This window comes from Marmota monax, unplaced genomic scaffold (genome assembly GCF_021218885.2).
Source record: "Marmota monax isolate L192 unplaced genomic scaffold, Marmota_monax_Labrador192_F-V1.1 WCK01_AAM20220418_F8-fsc00002, whole genome shotgun sequence".
Lineage (NCBI taxonomy): Eukaryota > Metazoa > Chordata > Mammalia > Rodentia > Sciuridae > Marmota > Marmota monax.
In genome coordinates this window covers 29,707,991-29,723,925 of record NW_026693571.1, presented here as the reverse complement: position 1 = coordinate 29,723,925, position 15,935 = coordinate 29,707,991, and the positions used below count along the sequence as shown (strand labels likewise).

Here is a 15,935-nt window from a genome sequence, read left to right as displayed (position 1 = left end):
ACAGTCTATGCAAACCGTGAGAAAAGCAAGTGAGTCAGTGAAATAATTCAGGTTTCTGGGTTCTGAATGCGGATACATACCTTATTGTTTCACATTGTCAAAGTTCACATAAGTTTCAAAGTCACCATTGGTTTAAACATAGAATGAGTCTACTTCTAATAATGGAATGAGTCTAACTATATCCATGGTAAGGTAAAAACCGTGGCTATGTCAGAAGATTAAAGCAACCACACAAAACAGACAACATCCATCTTTCCTTCCAATGGCAAGCAAGTGAGCACACCATGTACAGTGATTAAATCATATCTAGCAAATTACCTCAAACTTGATGGCATAAAACAGTGGGAGTGGCTTGACTGAGAGGATTGTGGCTTCAGGTGGGGGTATTTCATTAGGCTACACTCATCTAAATTCTCGAGTTGGGGTGGAAGATCCACTTCTAAGGTGGTTCATTTATATGGTTGGCAATAATTTGGTGATGGCTGCTAGCGGGAGACCTTGGTCTTCAGAGTCCTCAGATCCTAGCATTGGGCTTCCCTCAAATGAGTGATTGACAAAACAAGGGAAAGGCCTTTATGACTTGGCTTTTGAAATCATTTCCCTTCATTTCCTTCCTGCTTTCCAAATGACAGATACTTTTTCTATTTCATTTTGGAAAACTGGGGAAAGGGGTGTATGTGATAGGAATGAGGATGGATCCCACAAGGTCCGAGGTAAGAGACAACGGAACCTGAGAAAACGTAATTTCAAGAAAACTTTTCTAGCTAACAACCTCTTAGCCAGATGCCAGCACCTAAACTTCTCTTTACAAGGACATTCTACACTTGAAATTTTTAGGAAGTTGTTTGTCTTTTAAAAATCTTCATACAAATGATTGTTTAAGGATTTCATATGATGAACAATAAACAGTGACATTAGTAAACTATCGGGCAGATAAATATGGCAGAATAAATGGCTGCAGATAAATAGGGCAAAAATGTTGCCTTCTACCTTGTTTGTGTAAGCTATAATTGAACATAGATGGCAAACTTAGTTCCTCTTTTGTTTTGACTTCCACAGGCATACTGAAGAATTAAAAAAGGAAATGATTATAAAATAACTTCACTCCTTGGAATATAAACAGTCTCTCAATAGATATTGGTGTGTGTTCTCTCTCTCTCTCTCTCTCTCTCTCTCTCTATATATATATATATATATATATATATATATATATCTCCTAAACAGAACTCAACATGAGCAAATGCGTAAAATTTAATTAATAAAATGCATGACAAAGAGAACACTACATAAAATTATAACTTGACACATCATTAAGGCTATAAAAGAATTCTCCTTAATATGATTCAAGAGAACAGAATTATTATAAATATTTAGTTAATAATTAGCATATGTTGACTTTGGAAGAAATTTGGGAAGATATATTTTCAACCTTTCTTTAATTCTGTTACAACACACTATATAATTTTTTTATAAAAGGACATTATTTATACTTTTATTACTCCTCACTTATATCTTCTATTTAACATGTACGTAAATGTATATTTAATATATTCATCTTACATATGTAATTTTAACTTATAAACAATTATATGTAGTATAAATTAAATGACTATACTATCTTCGAAAGAAATGGAATACTTTAAAACATTTGTCCTTAAGATAAATAAGGATTGTTAGATATTTTGTATGAGAAATTACTATTTACAAATTATAATTTAAAAGCTCAAATTAACTATCCTGATATTTAGGCATTTTAGTAAACACACAGCTTATAATTCTGTCAAATTTTTGGGTTTTGTTTAAAGATAAAAAACAGATTAGAGTAACAGTATCATAAGGGTATCAGACACATGAATAGGATAATCAATGAAATTCAGTTTCTGAAATATATAGCAGCTATAAAAATATGTATATATATAAAATATATATATATATATATAAAATATATATATATTTATATATATATAATATATATATATATATACACACACATACATATGATTTATACCAGCCACGAGATTATATACATTTACATATGTATGTATGTGTATATATATGACATCATATTGCTTGAAAAGGTGTCCATGTAGAACATGACATAATTTTTCATAAAACAAGCTTGTTACAAGGTAACAAGAATAAAATTCACCCTAGAGAAATTTCTAAAGAAAATTTGTTACATAAACCATAACAGACAAATGAACTCACATGAAGACTTCATGAGCACTGCATGAGTTAAAAATGACAAAATATTTATAATGGTGCCTGGCATATACACTATATACTGCATGCACATATAAATACATGTGCACACACATATAAATACATTGTACACACACAATATATTTGTGTATATACATGTGAATATATATTTTAAAACAAAAAGATTTTACTAAATATATAGAGAAACATCTTTGAAGAGCAGAATTTTATGCTGTGATTGAAATATGAAGCAACTTGCATTCTTATATCCTATTATATGAAGATGAAAATTAATGTAATTTTAATATGCACATTGTTGATGAAGAGATCCTTAAGATGTTCCTCAGACATTATTTCTTAATTATAATAGATCAATGGCAATTCTACAGCAAACTCTAATTTGTGTTTCCTTATGATTGTTTCAAGTGCTCCCTTGAGTTGATTAAAGTAAAGTCCATATTCTTTTGATTTGCTTTTTAGACAAAATAAACACCACACTTGGCACTCCCTTATAAGCAAAATGTAAAACTTGACATCTCAGCCTGCTAAAAGCTTATCATATACTAAGAAGGCCATGTGTAGTTGGATCAAAGGGATGACTAACTATAGAACTGAAGCTTTCTTCCCCAAGGAACCTTAGTTCATATAGAATTTTATGACATTTAATCCAGATATTTGTTAGGCAGTAAGAATTTTGATGTAAAATATTAATTGGATAATTAAAAGTAGTAATCTCTTTCAAAAGGATTTTAATTTCATCATGGCAGAACTAGTGGCATTTTGAAGGTCCCAGTTGGACGAGTTCATTTTAAGAATGTCTGTCCAATTTGTTCATAGAGTCATTTGTTTATTGTTGAAGCATTGTTTCACATCAGCCAATTCAACATTAGCCTGAATCTCTTTCTTAAACTTTTCTCCTTGGAATTTTTTTATTTCTTAATTTTAAAGTCGTACTTACTCAAGAAATATCCGTTTTCTTGCTTTGCTTGCATTAGTGAAAAGGAAGGGACAGGTTCTGCTTAATGTGACATAACATGATCTAGATGGCTAATCCTAAATTTGCATTGTGAAATTGTTTCTAATATTTTTTCTCTAAATTTCTGGATGGGTATGTTTCTAGCTATTAGAATTTGCTTTCCTTTATAAAAGAGATCATATGAGTTACATGAAACTCATGGTTTTTAATATTATAAATTAAGAATGAGTTACATAACATTTTTAAAAGATGAACACAATATCTTTATTTATTTTTTATGTGATACTGAGGATGGAACCCAGTACTGCACAAGTGTGAGGCAAGCACTCTAATGCTGAGCTATAACCCAGACTCTACATAAGATATTTAAAGACAGAGGAATGTATATGAAACTGGAAAAATGTTTCATCACCCCCAGGTTTTTTGATTTGTTTTTCCTGTCATAATTAACAATGCTTCTTACATTGCTACATTAAATTCTCTAGTCATTATGCTATAATATTATAAAACTCTCTTGGGAGCCTAAAGCCTTCTCTGTTGCAGTATTGTCATTAATGGTGATGAGTATCTGTAAATAAGTTTGAGAACCACTATTTTTTCTCATGAGGTTAAGTGGGATTTTAGAGCATGGCGGAATGACATTGTATTAGTCTGATTTTTGCTGCTCGAACAGAAAACAGCACACTAGGCAATAAAGATTTCTCACATTTGGGCAATTAAGGAGTCCAAGGTACCAGAATCTGGTGCAGTCCCTCTTGTTATATCATAACAGGGAGAAGGGTATCACATGGTCAGGGGGCAAGAGAAGTCCAATGAAGCCTAACTCACCTTTATAACAACTCCCTCCCAGGATAACTAACCCACTTCCTTGTTAGCATCTTAATTCATTGCCAACTTTAAAAGGCTCCAGTTCTCAATACCATTATTCTGTGTTCTGGAAAACCTGGTCCCAATACAGAATAACTGGTTACAAGGTATTGTGAGACCAAAATAATAATTTTTAAAAAAGGCAGATAGAACCAAGATTGCATGGAGCACAATTTATTGGGGAACTTACTGACAGCAGTGTGCTCCTGAGTGGAAGCAAGATGGAGTAGATGCATGCTATTGGGGGCTGAATTATATTGCTGAGGACAAAAAATGACTTCATCCAAGACAGATTTTACTTGGTTTATCTCAAGCAAATGTCAAATAAGAACATTCCTGGCACTAGCATTCTGTCATAAAAGTCCACACACCATTCTAATGGGTTTGTCCATTTAAAATATGTTAAGAAACTATGCGGGAAAACCCGAGCAGGGTTACTGAGAGTTAATTATGGCAGTTTCAACTCAAGATGACTGCAGTCAAGTCAAGTTGAATCCACAAATATTGGTAATTAAATTTCAAAAGAGTTTTAAAGGAGATGTTCAAACCATAGCAGGTATCTATATTAAGCCTGGGTAAAGAAAAAAAGTGCACCACTCCCACAAACATTATTTATTTGAAGCTCTATCGATACTGTTTTATTGCTTCTTCTCTTTTTTCTTTGAAGCATATATATGTGTATTACTAGGAGTTGAGTTACGACTTCAAATTGTATCAACAGAGAACATAAATGCTGGAAAATAACAAAGAAAGGAAAATACTGCTCTGTTTCCCTCTGGTTCTGCCTCTCTGCCCTTCTTTCCCATCTCCACTCCCCCTCCATAGTTTCTATATTAAGGAGAGATAACAATGCCAGCTGCTCTTCTTCCTTCCATTGTAAACATTGAAAAAAGGGCAAACAACAGACAGTAGTGACACTCTAGCAGCTGCAGTTACTGGCACAGAGAAAAGAGAATGGGGTCAGAGATGCTCAGCAGAGAAGTGACAGAGAGAGCAAAGAAACTAGGCCAAGTAGCAGCAGACTAGCCAACCATGGCTGTGGTAAGAATGAATGCTGGCAGTAAAATGTGAGGATTTTCAGCAAAAGACTCCTGAAAACACAGACACTTCACACAGTTGGAATTTTTAATTACTGCTCACTCTTGAACATAAAACATGGTAAGGTAAAATTTTGAGATATGATATAAACACACTTTCCCTCATATATACACATACACGTGTTGGTTAACCAAATACACCACGTACTTCATGATTCTTCCTTAGGTCTGATATTCTCCTGTGTCTCTAGCTGTGGGAGTTTACAAACATTTTTCTAAAAGCATATCTTTCCCATACTCACTCTACTGGCACGAACAACAAGGGGAAATTGTCAGATTTTAATACAACTAAAAATGTTATGATCTTAACATTTTTTTTTTCAAACTTGAGGAAGGACTGACTTGTGTGAATACGAGATGGTATATGAAATTTGGCTTCTCTGAAGAATAAGAGAACACTAACACTAATATGAAAAAGTTAGTTATTTATCATATTTTCTAATGAAGGGATAAGCAACTACTAAATATATTTATTGAAACTTAAAATATTCTACTATTTAATCAAACAAAATATAAAAGTTCTAACTTGCTACCCTTTTAAAATTCTGTATCTAGAATATAGTGCTATCATTTTTACTCATTTCAATAAATTTTACTCATTATTTAATACATTTTAAAAAGTGTGAAGCCAATAATCATTGACCCAGAAAATATCAATGATAGTAATTAGAAGAAACATTTGTTGAGACTTCATTATGTGCTAGAACCTGCCAAGGATTTTAGAGCATTGAATCCACTAACATTTCATTTGGACAAATGTCTATAATTGAGTTAATCTCTATACTAGTGTAATCTAAAAAAGAAAAATAAAGGAAGTATGTGCTCAAAATATAAGAGGGTAACTATATAATCTGAAACAAGTTAATGTTCTAAAACAAGTTGATTAGTAGAACATCCATTTATCCTAAATATTACTCCAAATGTTTACACATTAGGCTCTGAAGCTGAAATTGCCTTTCTGGACAACATTCTACCCACCATATGTAGATATGGAAATGAAAGAATACTCATGGAGCCACAAAAGCATGAAAAGTTGACAGTAGCTTATCTTCTATTATCATAATAGGTTCCTTCTATTGTCAATTTAGCTCCAATTTAATGTTTGCAAATTAATAAACAAACAGTTTAGTTAATTTTAGTCCTTGACTATTTTAATATAGTTATTTATTATGAAAAAATAATTTGTGAATGTGAAGAGATTTTTTTCCTTAGAAATTCAAGCAATCTGATAAACTGATAATGGGAAATTCCATTATGCCAATTAATTTTCAAAAAATGAATAAAGTATCCAATCTAATCTCATATTGAGTGTTCACATTAATTATATTCCAGCAGCATGGTGTAATGAATTTCTATGATATGTAGAATGTAGAGAATATGTAGAGAAAAAAAAGACAGTTTGTTTTATGAAATGTTGAGAATTCAAATTTAATGCAGTACTCAAATGCCTACTATATGTTAAAATTAGAATCTGATTAAATTAAATTAAAACAATTATTGCAGATTCCAAGTGAATATTTTTATAATCTTATTAGAATATGACCACAAAGTTAACCAAATACACCACATACTTCATGACTCCTCCTTAGGTCTGATATTCTCCTGTGTCTCTAGCTGTGGAAGTATCACCACAACCACCAATGAACAGTTTATATTTCACCACCTCAAAAGATACTACACTATTCAACTTGAAAGTCTTTTCTGTGTCTGCGATCCTGTCATTCCTGCTTTCTATGTCTATTATGAGAATTATTTTATTTAATTATGTACTGTAGTTCTACTTGACCTAAAATAGAACCTTTCTGAATGTGGGAAATTGATTTATTCATGTTACTACCACATGCTAGTAACATGTTTGCGTGTTTCTAACAGGTGACAGTATGAATGAGCAAACATTTTGCTCACTCTAGATATTTTTTTCTCCATTGTAATAAAAGCTCTTTTTCACTTTCCGAAGTTTGGTAAATGTCCCTTTTCTAATGGTCATTTAAGAAACAAATAATTAAGTCTGGAGTATTACTATCATAATATTCATATACTTTGCAAGGTAACTAGCTTCACACAAATTTAAATTACCCAAATAAAAATATAGCCATTTTAAAGATTATATAGCTAATTGACTTGGTTTTAATGGAGGACTAGAAGAAATTAAAAGGTAAATTTAAAACAAGCTTTAAAATAAGAGCAAAATATTCATAATATGGTAAGTTCTTTCTATATAATTTCTGAATGGCTGGCAATTCAGTGTTTTTTCTAATGTGTGTGTTTTCTGGCTCAAAAGGAATATGCAAAACCAAGTCTAACAGATAATGACAAAATGATTTTCAAAAGATGGTAAAATTGACAATAATATTAGCAATGTATAATTATTATTTTTCCAAACCTCACTGTCTTGGTATTATGCAGCTTTTAAATTTTTGTTATTCTAGTTGATGTGAAATAGGATTTCTCTGTGTGTCTCCTTGATAACTTATGTGGATTAATATCTTTGAGTAATCTAGATTGGCCCTTCAGTTTTCCTTGTCTCTGATGTCTTTTTAAAACCACAGGTGAGTTTGCTTTTGGCTTGTTTGACTACTCTTATCTATTTATTTAGGATAATAAGTTTCTGTCATTAACTTGTGCTGACAATATCCTTAGGACAACTTTTTGTGATCAGAACATCTTGCCAGGAACAATAGTATATAGGATCACTTGAACCCAGGAGTTTGAGATCAGGCTGGGCAACATAGCAAGACCCCATCTCAAAAACCAACCAACCAACCATAAAGAACTCCTTACTTTTAACTTCATCAAATTGTTTTTTCTGATGTTTAGTTTGCTCTATGAATGATACACTGAAATTAATTTCTGATGTTAATATTAATATAATCATAAACAGTAAAATAATGGTTATACTATACATGTTATGTATACCCATACACAGAGACTCTTCAGTAGAATATCATGTAATAATGAAATTAGAAAATATATTTTCAATTAGAAAATATGTTTTTTATTTGTAGTAACCTCAGTTTTCTGAGTCCCAATTCTAGTTAGAAACACATTTTGACCCTGTAATAGGTTGTTTGAGATGAAAACATATTTTGTTCATTAAAAATTTAGTTTCCATTAAAATTTCATCATTGCATGAATGTTTTTTCCGAAAGATTTTTATTCTTCGCAGCAGAGACTAATATAAACATATGTGTTAGACAGACGGTAGGATTGATTTGGGAGGAAAGATTTTTCCAGTTGGCATACTATTTTACTTCATGAGAGCAGAAAAATATCTTTTAAGACATTCTATGTTTAACACTTCATATGTAACATAAATATGAAAAAGTACACAGAGCTGGAAAACACAGATGCAGAAAAATAATCAAATTGTCTGGATCACTTTCTCTGGAATATTTATTTCCTAATCAGCCATTATCCTAATTCAGATAACTGAAAAAAACAGAGGTCCAGAGGACACAGAGATGTGTAATCTGAGCTCTTTGCACAGTTGATATAAATGTGTGGCATAGATTAGACTTCACAAAACTTTGAGATAACTCCTCATTTCAGTTCCTCACCCAAAAGCTTGGCATTTCAGAAGCATATTTGTTTTATTATTTTTTATAAATGTATGTTATTATCTGACAGAATTTCTTTATTCAGAGGACATAATTTATTCATGAGGCAGATAACTTCAGCATATTAAGAAAATTTTGGAGTGATGTTCATTCGTTTCTCCTCAACACCATCAACAAAATATTAGTATATATTTTTAAAGTCTCATAGAGATTTGTATATCCATTTATTAAAAGTTTAATGTTTGTTAATACTGACTAGGAAAAGAAGTGAATAGCATTAAATCTTAAAATAAAAATGGAAATTTAATTGCTTCTAGACATGACTACTATGAACATTTTGGTATATAATATCTTTCAGAATGCTTTTTAATCAAATGATGAGACTATATACTTTTCTGTGCTATAAAATATATGTATTTTTAAATATAGATAAACATATCTACAACATTAATTTTAACAGTTTCAATATATTCCATTTTAAGCCATGTAGATTTATTTATTCAATTCCTCATTGATGAACATAAATATTTATATACATATTTGTATTACTATAAACAAAGCTGGGCTTATTCTTAGTACTCTTAAAATAAATCAATTTTTGTTTACTATGACAAAATATCTGAGAAAGTCAACTTAAAAGATGAAACATATTTTGGCTCATGGTTTCAGAGGTCTAGTTTCATCACTTGGTCCCCTTACTTTGGTAGGCAGAACATCTTGGGAGAAGGACCTGTTGAAGGAAAGCTGTTCATGTAGTGGCAGCTAGGAGCAAAATAAAAAATAAAAATAAAAGAGCAAAAAAGGGGCAAGAACAAAAACCTACCATTCAAAGGTACAATCCCCAGGGCCTACTTCTTCCAGTTAGGGACATTTCCTAGAACTTCCACTACCTCCCAACAGTACCTATCAGCAACTGGATGGGGAGCAGGCTTTCAACACATGAACCTTTTATAACATCTATTTTTTCTTTATTTCCACATTCTCACAAAGATATTATAGTCAATACTGTCAGTACATAGAAGTTTATTTAGTCTGCATGCCTATAGTAACATAAATAAAATTTCATTATCAACTTGTCATTAATCAATTTAGGCAAATTGACATGGTCCACTAATGGGATATGATGGAAATTCACACAATAAATTAATATAGAAAGCTTTAAGTCTTATTTTGCTATGTAGGAAACAGGAATGCCTGTAAACCTGTCAATTTAGTGACATTCAGATCATATATTGTCTTGCAGTATAACAAAGCTCTACTAGTGTGCAGAACTGGCAACATGTTAGAAACAGATATAATTAAGGATATTGGAAAGGTTCTTGTTTTTAAAAAATATAGTATTCAGATATGGAAATCATGAGGCAGATAATTTCAGCATATTCTGGGTCAACAGATGAAGATGAAATGATTTATGTAACAACGTAGTTCAAAGATGGGAAAATGTCATTGGTCAAATTAAGAAATATGAAAAGTAGAATTTATAATAAATAAAATCTCAGAAAGTAATAAATGCTTATCAAGTATGATTAACTGCACATGAATTATTATTGTAAGTGTATTTTTATTAGAATAAGCTTATTAATATGTAAATACCTATGACAATTGTTAAACAAAGAGTTTGGGGAATTTCGCAAAAGAAATATGAATTTGAAAGAAATATGAAATTTATCTTCCTGGCCTCTGGAAACATTATTATGAACTGTATATGTGATCTTATTAAATGTATACAATCTCTTTTTGAAGTATTTGTTTTGTTTCTTTAAAAATAAGAAGGAAATGAGGATTAGTGAAGTTAATTAATCTGCCATTACTACCAGAATCTGTTCTCTTTTCAAAGTTCTCAATATCATTTAAACTTTTTGTTTATGTAAAAACTATGCTTTAATCTATTTTAAAACTCTTCTATTTCTATAATGACCAAGTACACCATAAATATTTGTATATTGCTTGAAATTGTGGGTACAAGTACATGAATTCTATCATATGTCTAAATCTCTGTTGTATGAATTACATATATTGCAGTTACACAATATATACACATTTATAAAATTTATTCAAGTATCTTGTTATATAATTTAATCCATTTAAAATATAGTTTTCATGTGACTGTGATAGATTTCCTATGGAAAGACGAAAGCCAAGGATTGTCAAGACATTTTAAGGAGAGAGTAACAGGGAGAAAGAGAAGTGGTGGAGGAAAGTATTTCTTTATGTAGTATTTGTTAGAGTCTGTAAACAAGTCAGGATGGCGCCTGGCAAATGTTAGGGTCTGTAAACAAGTTAGGATGGCGCCTGGCATTTTGCCAGAGGGAGTGGTCAATGTTAAGGTCTGTAAACAAGTCTGGATGGCGCCTGGCATTTTGCCAGAGGGAGTGGTTTGTGAAGTAATGCCAGCGAGCCATTAAGTGTGGAGATTTCTTATTGGTTGACTGCTGTATTTAGTTTATGTTAATTAGATAAGCTGTGTGGAATGTATAAATACCCCTCCTGTCCTACAATAAACGGCTCCCACTCCTGCTGTATCAACGTACACAAGTTGTTCATCACCCCTCGGTTATTTTGCTGCAGTCGGACTGCTGCAAGTATTAAAATTTTACTCCATCATGATACCTTGTAAAATCAGTGATTGGAAAATTAGTAATGGAATGAAGGAAGGATCTCAGAATAGACCTACAAACATGTTGCAAATACTGTGACAGAGTTGGTACTGCGGATAAATAGGGAAATAATAAACAATTCAGTGAATGGTACTGGAATAACTGGATGTCCACTTTGAAATTAATGACATTTTATCTCTAAGAAAAAGTATAAAATTAAATATTATTTTAAAGAATCTTACAAGTAGATTTTAGTTCACATTGACCAATTATAAACAAATTATATCATTTTTGTTAACAATATACTGAATTACAATTAATTTATTAAAATCAATTCCAAGGTAAAGATTGTTGAAATAGCACAATAATGCCAAGGGTAACTCTGCTTGTAACAATGATAAAAAGAAAGGCATATGTATAGTTATGATACATTGATCATAATATATGACTATAATGTATTATTATATTTATACATTGTATTATAATACTTTCAAGAAAGTAGATTAACCATATTCCTTACTAATATCCTGGCATAATAGGATACAATCTGTGCTCAGTGCTTAATGCAGTCAGTAGCTTAAAAGCTTTCTATGGCAATCTAGGTTTTTATCACTTTTCATTTACTTTAACCTTGAAGATGAATCATTTCATTCTGAAAATTGACTCCTCTTGGGAATGGAAGTGTATCAGTTATTTATGCTATATACAAGATGCTTTCACATAAACAACATTATACTTCTGCCTAAACCTGCCTCACATATTTCATATCATCTTTTTCTATTCCCTGTTCTAAGTACCACAGAATCCCTTATGACTCATTTCTACTCTTCTTTGCATTTAAGTCCTCCCTGTGCATCACTCCATTAAGTCTTAATTATCCAACTCTGTCCCTAAAATAACTGTAGATTAAATTATTTTGAAGCACATTTTTCTGATTCAATTTGTCTCATGAGAAAACCTCCACTGAGCTCTGTTGACAAAATTGGGCAGTGTAACTCAAAAGTTTTCCAATTCAAAGATCACAGTAGAAGCAAAACACAGACTCTTCAGCCATATGATGCTCTGAATGAGTCATTCTCTCAACAGTATTATATTGCTTGGAAACATAGTGTAAAAAAATTCTACCTACAACTGATCTATAATGTAGAAAACAGATGAATGATTATATTGAAGCCATAGCTAAACAAAGTATGTCATTTACTGTGAAACTTGTAAATCCTTCTTGTTATACTCTAATTATGAATATAACATGTCTCTTCTCTGCATCTTTCAAAAAGAAAACAGAGGAAATGTGTGCTATAGTATTTTAAAAATATAATAAGAATATAAATTGGATAAGTATAAAGGGGAAAAGAAGTGTAGATTTTGCTTTCACTCTGGCAAAAATGAACTTGGGCAAGATATTTTGATGTTTATTTAAAATATATTAGTATTTCCGTTAAGTAAAGGATGTATATTCCAATCAGTTGAATCAATCATTTTTAAAGTATAAAGAGAAATAATATTTTGTATTTGTATACATATCATGAATGTCCATACACACATATCAGTCTAGATCAGTGTCTACAACTATTTATCTATTTCTATACCCATAAGCATCATTCAATTTGAAATCCTCTGATTTCCAGCAATTACTGGGTTTTCCAGGCTTTTGTATATAAAAAGAAAACTGCCAATATTTCTAGCAAGGAATAGGAAGCTATTTTCAGAAAATAAGCCTGAGTCAGAGAAGAGCTACTGTATGTATGGCAACTCTAATAAGGGCTTTATATGTAATAGCTGAACAGAAATCCCTTAATGTGTTAGTATTTATTCCACATTACAGATGGGGAAATCAAAGCTCCGGGAGGTTATACAATGGTCTCAAGACTCAGAGCTTTATATGATTCGATTCACATCTTACTGCAAAAATCATACTTTTCTATTATACCAGTCTTCTTTTTGTTGACAAATATTGTATCCTATCACCACTAAAAGGAAAACACTTTTGAAAAAGTTATTTTTGTTGTATTTGGATAATCCATTGAGTTTTTTTAAAAATATGTGCAAATAAAATCATAAAGTTATTACTGATGGGTCTGTGATTGGTTCTTATAAATTCCTTGAAAATATCTATCAAAATACAAACGTGCCATATATAATTAGTATGGTTTGTGGCCACAAAATTACTAGAGAAGAATGTAGAGAAATTCTTAATTGGCAGTTACAAAAGACAATAGTTTTCCCTAATGTGATCTCCAATTAATTTAAGTTTTGTTTTGTTATATGGAATTTGAACAATTTACTTCACATTATGAAACAATCCAATGAAAACAGTCTTCTACCACACAAATATTATAACATTTTTAGGGCTTTTTTTGTGGTGGTGATGGGGTACCGGGATTGAACTCAGGGGCACTCAACCACTAAACCACATCCTCAGCCCAATTTTTTATTTTATTTAGAGACAGGATCTCACTGAGTTGCTTAGCACCAAGCTTTTGCTGAAGGCTGTCTTTGAACTTGCGATCCTTCTGCCTCAACCTCCCCAGCCACTAGGATTACAGGCATGCACCATGAATCTCCACTGAGGCTTCTTTTTTTGGTGCTGGGAATTGAACCTAAGACCTGGCATATGCTTTGCCACTGAGCCAACCCCCAAAATTTCAGTTTTTAATCTTCCATAGCTATTCATTTTGTACTCAGTTTTCTTATATAGTATTGTCTTGATTTTAATTATTTACATTCTTTCTAAAATCTGGCAGTTTTACATCAATAACATATATGATATATTCTTAATTACTAGTGTAGTAAATAGAGTGAAAGTTTAGCAAAACTTAAGAGCATTTTTTAAATCAGCAAAAAATTAGTTATTCCAAATAAACCAAATTTGTACCTCCATAATAGATTATAGTAGAACTGAATTAAGAATTCTTGGGGTTTTTGTACTGCTGAAACCCATTAGTTTCTACTTTTGTTCCTTGGATAGCTCACATAATTGAAAAGCACAAGTAAAACCTATAAATATGTTATTTCCAGACTTAGAAAAACATCTCTGAATCTTTCAATTGTATTGTTTCTACCTTATAAGTGATTTTGAAAGTTCTACAACAATACATGTATCATGTTTGTATCTATAATGTTCCTGAAGAGCTTATGTGTTGAAGATTTGGTCCCCAATGCAGCAATATAATTAAAGAGTGGGGTTCTTCGGAAGTAATTAGATCATGAGGGCTCTGATATCATCCATGGATTAATCTACTGAAGGATGGGTAATTTGATGGCATTGTTGGGAGATGGTGAGAACTGTAGATAGGGTGCAAAGTTGGAGGAAGTAGGTCACTAGGGGTTGTCCTTGATCTCCCTTATCTTCTACTTTGTGTTTCTCCTTCCCGCCCCTCACTTCCTGGCCCCCATGGAGTAAGTAGTTTTTCTTTTGCTCTTCCATGCCTTTTCCCCATGGTATTCTGCCTTACCTCAGTCCTAAAGCAATGGAGGCAGTCGAACATGGACTGAAACCTCTGAAATTATGAGCCAAAAAAAAATCTTTCCTTCTTAAAATTTTGTATGTCAGGTACTTTGATCATAATGACAAAAAGTTGATGAACACAACAAGCCAGGACAAGGTCTACACTGGTACCTCTCAGATATATTATTTCTGATTTTAACAGTATACTGCTAACATATAGTCTCCAAAAATTATTTAAAAGTATTATTTTGATCTTTAAAATTTAAAAGAATAAGTCAAACCAATTAAAATAAAAGCACAATTTTAGAAGCTATTTACAATTACTCATATTCATATGTACATTATGACTAAAATTTCATTAATGCTTATTCTAAAACTTTTCTAGAATTACATGCTGAAAGGTTGTATGTGTCACTGGTTAAAGAAATTATGACTAGTTGTTTTACTACTGCAACAAGAAAAATATATTGAAAAATATATGATAAGCATTAAAAGAAAATCAGAATAAAGAATTGAAATAAAAATATTTCATAAACATATTATAAATGGCAAAGAAAACAAGAGTTTTCAATTACTAGTTACCTAAAATTATTTTTAACAGAAAACGAATTTCAAATTGGTATTCAATAGAAATGTAGAAAAAGAGTAAAGTAATTATTATGGACCATATTTAGATCATGAAGTCATTTTTTGCATGTTTTTTTTTTCCTTTTTTATCTTACAACTTTTCTTTTTAAATATTTGCTTATAATGATGTTTGTCATAATCAGACAAAATGTAGATAAATGTATATTGGCAGCTGGGACCTGGGTATTTTTCTCTTTATGATTAGATCCACTCTATATGCACTTATTGATTTAAGAAGGAATAAGAAGACTCCTGGGACAGTGGTTTAGCTAGGTTCAAAATCTTGTTTCTGAGAAATGGGCCTAACAATTTAGAGGCTCTCACAATATCAGTCTTTTAGAAAAATTATATTAGTAAGTAAGAAGCATAAAAAGTCAAACAGAGAGCATAGAGAAAAGAAAACCATTCTTTCAAGAACACCCAGTTCTTATACCAAAACACCGCACTAGGGAATGTGTACACCAGAGGAAGAAAAGGCTGTGTTTTCTGACAGTTTACTTGATTAAACACTATAACAGGCAATTCAGCCACAATAAAAAGTAATCTGTCTTCGGTATCCCTGGC

General features: G+C 31.5%; 1 protein-coding gene across 4 annotated transcripts in view; it reads right to left on the bottom strand.

Moving 5' to 3' along the window:
* Fstl5 (follistatin like 5) overlaps positions 1-15,935 on the bottom strand; it is a 781,198-nt gene that overhangs the window by 116,484 nt on the left and 648,779 nt on the right. The window lies entirely within an intron of this gene.